The sequence below is a fragment of the Cyphomyrmex costatus genome, unplaced genomic scaffold (genome assembly GCF_001594065.2).
Source record: "Cyphomyrmex costatus isolate MS0001 unplaced genomic scaffold, Ccosl1.0 scaffold423, whole genome shotgun sequence".
NCBI lineage: Eukaryota > Metazoa > Arthropoda > Insecta > Hymenoptera > Formicidae > Cyphomyrmex > Cyphomyrmex costatus.
This window is the reverse complement of record NW_017278459.1, coordinates 26,949-32,403: the sequence shown is the minus strand read 5'-3', so window position 1 is coordinate 32,403 and position 5,455 is coordinate 26,949.

The following is a 5,455-nucleotide window of genomic DNA, read 5'->3' as shown; positions in this document are numbered from 1 at the left end:
AACAATTGTGTGCGTAATTTTGTAGCAAAACATGATAAAATCAACATCTGGAGACACGGTAGTGTCTCGGCGCTAAGCCAAGCGCGCGACGCTGCCGTGCCTCCTTTACGCGAAACTGAGAAATTTTCGGGGTCGAGATGATCAGATCTCAGTAACGGCTGAACCGATCAAGTTCTACATACGCTCAATCGACAGGAAATACTTAAATTGTATAATAAAAGTGCTTTCATTTTTTCCCTACGTGCCCTACGAGTATACTAAATACTTTAATTCTCGTGAAAATGTTTCTTATCTTTATTATTGTATTTTATTACATCGAGATCGAGAACGAGCAGCGCGAAGTGTTTCTACATAAAAAATTTTTCAGAGGGCCTTTGACTTTATGTGTTATCTCACTCTATCTATCATCTCACTCTATCTATCTATATCTAACCAGCAGACCAGTGTTGCATGGTGTATCACATATGACGCGCGCGCGATTTTAATCTTATAATTAAAAATAAAATATTATTCAATATAATATAAAATATTTATTAATAATATAATATATATATGTTATTATATAAATATTAAAATTGAAATATTGAAATATGTCGTCGAGGAAATATAAGTGTCTACGTGTTTGATTTCGAGGAAGTAAGTGTCTAGGTGTTCGCCTTCAAGGAAGTGGGTGTCTACGTGATCGTCTTCGAGGAAGTGAGTGTCTAAGAGTTCGCCTTCGAGGAAGTGAGTGTCTAGGTGTTCGCCGTCGAGGAAATGGATGTCTAGGTGTTCGCCGTCGAGGAAGTGGGTGTCTACGTGTTCGCCTTCGAGGAAGAAAGTGTCTAAGTGTTCGCCTTCGAGGAAGTAAGTGTCTTGGTGTTCGCCGTCGAGGAAATGGGTTTGTTTGTAAGAAACGTCGTCGTCGTCGTCATTATTGCCAGCTACGGAGTGAGAAAATGCATTCTGGAATTTTTGGCGCAAGAGATAAATGTGGTCGCGACGGGTATCTATAAATCTATAATATCGATCGCTGCGATCTGTACGATCGTTAAAGTCGGATTATTAAGATTGAGGATAGGAAATCTGTCACATCGATGGCATAGACGAACACGTAAGTGAGGTTAGAATAAATATCGACCGCTGCGATCTGTACGATCGTTAAAGTCAGATAAAGAATCTCAGCAATAACGTACAAAAGATTGAGGTTAGGAAATTTGTCACATGGATGGCATAGAATAGACGAACACGTAAGTGAGGTTAGATATTTTCTTCTTTATTACAGATTCTCTGCTGTAATTCCGCTGTAAGAATACAAATTATTTTCTATGTAATTATTTTCTTTTTACAGCATTTGGTTAGATTACTTATTTACCGAGACACTGCCGTGTCCCCAGATCTGTTATTTATTTGTTTGGTAGATACCTTAATTTGTTTTCTCTATTCCTTATATAATTATAAAAGAATTCATTCTTTTTGTACTTTGTTGATAGGAAAAGTCTGAAAAGAAAAAAAAGGTACGGATTATAAAGATTCCTCCCCTTTCCCAGCTAGCAAGCTCACGTGATAATGACGTGATTATGAAGTGATTTTGATGACAATGCCGTCAAGTGACATAAATGGAACGTTATTTTGACGTTATTTGTAATACCAAAAGTTGACGTCACCGATATGACGTCAGCTAAATGTTACATTGACGTCATATATATGACCATTACTAATCAATTATTTTTTGTTAGTATTATTTGTGTATTATTATTTGATGTATCATTTTATCCTTTAATATTCGATGAAAAACAAGGATAAAATGATATGTCATGCGCATTACACTTGCGGAATGATACATACACTAATCATACACTAATACATACACTAATACATACACTAATACATACACTATCATATAAACACATAAACCGTCTGTTTTTAATATTTCCATTGAACAGATATATCACAATTATACAGACGTTGACATATACAGATTCATGGATCATCGAAGTACAGCAGTTCCCGTACGATTGTCAAGGTCAAGCATGCGAGGTCGTGGTACAACTTCGGATGGGTGACCGACCGTTTGGGAAGCATCATGAAAAAAAATTAATTCTCGAATTTAGAGGAAAAATTTTTTTTCACGATTTTATTCTAAAATTGATGTGTGCTAATTATTAATACTTATTTTAACAACCTAACAGTAATTTAGGGAAACTGACCGGTATTCTACTTAAATTTCTGTACGAAGTATATACGAATTTACTACTGCATTATTGCACTAGTAGTGACATTAATAGTACTTTTTAGTCATATTTACGTCTCCCTGACGTAATAAAATAACGTCAATAAGATGTGACATAATCACGTGATATATGTATACGTCAGAATAACGTTACTTTTATGTCATAATTGACGTTATTTGTACCAAAAATTCACGCCATTATCACGTGACCTTGCTAGCTGGGTTCTTTTCAGGACTTTCCCTTCAATAAATCTGAAGATAAAATACAGCACAAAGAATCAATTCTTTTATAATAATAAAGATAAAACTTATTTATGCAGTTACTCAAAACATAAAATTACTTGGTTTTAATATTGAAATCTTTAAAACTTTAAATAATTATCTAATAATTAAAATATATTATCATAGATAGTAACTGATATATTGTTGAAGGTGTCAGTTCAAAGTGAGCATTCATAAAATGTGTATCCTTTTGTTGCATATATACGTAATAATGATTTAACAACACATGTACACTGTTATTTATAATAGTAATGTTAAATCATTATTACGTATATATGCATCAAAAGAATATACACTTTATGTATGTTTACTTTGAACTGGCACCTTCAATAATATATGAGTCATTTTTCATAGTAATATGTACTATTTCATTATCTTTCAACAATAAAATATATTACGTTAAAATAGACAATTTGGTATAAGAATTCTTTTAAAATTAATATTGATCTTCTGTGATTTATTTTCAAAAAACTGTTATATATATATATATACTGTTTAATCTCTCACCTAGAACACTATATTTGATTCAAGATTTGGAGTGTAAGTTATAAGTAGTTTTCAATCACGTATATGTATATTCATATAAGTATACATTTACAAACTATTATTCTAATTAATAATTACACAGGACCACAAAAAAAAATTGATGAAAGGTTTATTTGACCAGACCAGGTTTTTTGTACGTTTTTGGGGTCGCTGAACACGAATCTGAAGTCCGTTTTCCTCCATCACGTCAGAATTTTTTTTAATTTCAAAAAAAAGATAAGAGTACTGAAGAGTACCGATTAGAGGACCTTCCCCCAATGACCATGACCTTGACATATGTTGTCAAGGTCATGACCCTGAGTAACCTCCAACAAGTTTTAGCCGTCGCTCGTCCTTCGTTAAAAAGTTATTAACAATCATAGTTTTAAAGTTATATTCGATCATAACTTTAAAACTATGATTGTTAATAACTTTTTAACGAAGGACGAGCGACGGCTAAAACTTGTTGGAGGTTACTCAGGGTCATGACCTTGACAACATATGTCAAGGTCATGGTCATTGGGGGAAGGTCCCCTAATCGGTACTCTTCAGTACTCTTATCTTTTTTTTGAAATTAAAAAAAATTCTGACGTGATGGAGGAAAACGGACTTCAGATTCGTGTTCATCGACCCCAAAAACGTACAAAAAACCTGGTCTGGTCAAATAAACCTTTCATCAATTTTTTTTTGTGGTCCTGTGTTATTATTATGAAGAAGGATTGCTTTGATAATCAATTTCGTAATAACATTATACAAAAAATCTATTACATATAATCAAATACGCCAATAAACGTAATTTTTGAAAAAAATGATTGAAATTATTTAAATTATTTATATATTTTGCATGTACACAATTTAGAAGTAATTGATCAAAATGGTATTCAATTGGGAGGAGGAAATACCATAAAACGATAATAATATAAAGATATTAGAGAGATCCGAGTACATTGAAAGTTCTTGATGCCAGTGCTATAATCTTAGATGTGACTAATACAAAGCTCGTCGACAATAATGTTGCCCTAAATAAAAGTACATTAAATTCTGAAGGTAATATAACGCAACCGACAATTTTGACGTTAGAAAATAAATTGATATATTATTGAAGGTGCCAGTTCTAAGTGAACATTCATAAAATGTATATCCTTTTGTTGCATATATACGTAATAATGATCTAACAACACATGCACACTAGATGTTTATAATAGTAATGTTAAATCATTGTTAATAGGTATATATGCTGCAAAAGAATATACACTTTATGTATGTTTACTTTGAAATGGCACCTTCAATAATATATGAAACATTTTTCATGGTAATGTGTATAATAGTATTTTTTATATACATATTCATTTCCATTTCATTATCTTTCAATAATAACACAAAAAACTATTATAGTTTGATATCTCTCACCTAGAACACTATATTTTGAAACAACCTAATTCCCGCGCGGATCAGCTCGTCGTAAATTTCGCTAGTCGCGAAAAAGGTTCGCACGGAGAGAGAAATGCAGTAAGAATGAAGGCGAGATATATAATATAGAACACAAAACGTTTATTACGGGTAGTGTGTATATTTACAAGTGTGTGTATGTGTGCGTGTGTGTGTGTGAATGATAAACAGGTGTGTGTCGTGTGTCGGTGTACGCAGGTGTATGTGTGTCGTGTCGAGACGGCAAGTAGACGAGACGGATACAAGACGTGTACAGAAAAACAACAAAGCGCAGACAGAAAAACGTAAGATATTACGGACGGCACGAACAGAAAAACTAGAAGTGTAAATTACGGCGCGAGTACGGCGGATAACACGTGGGGATCTTTAAATCCCAATACGGGCGCGGAAATCGCGGGGCGCGGTCGATATTACGGATGTTTTCGCGGACGCGGAGTATACGCCAGTGGCGGATGACGGTCGCGGCGCGGATAACGCGGTGGGCGTTCCCTCTATGCAATGAGGGACGCTTCGCGGAATGTAAAAGGCACAGATACTCTAACGCCCGACTGCCAAGAACGCTTGGCGGAGGCGAAGAACACTTCACCCCCTTTTCTCGCCGGTGCGCTAAGTCTAGGATACTGGCGTACGGCTGTCAAGAACGCTTGACGGAGGCAAAGAACGCTTTACCCCCTTTTCGCGTCGTACGGCCAGCGGATCAGGAAATTTGATGATCGACTGTCAAGAACGCTTGACGGAGACCAAGAACGCTTGACCCCCTTTTCGCGTCGTATCACCGGAGCTAAGATCGGAGCGGAGTTCGTAATGGAGCGACGGTTAGGATAGAAGAGAGTTTCGGAGCAATAATTAACGCATTATATACTAATTATTGCTCCCGCTCGTTTGATTACGGTCTTTTCCGTTATCGCTCGGCGGTCGGCAATTCCTGCGGAGGGGATTGTCGATCGGCGATGTTCGGTCGCGTTCGGTCGGAGCGGCGGATAGCGC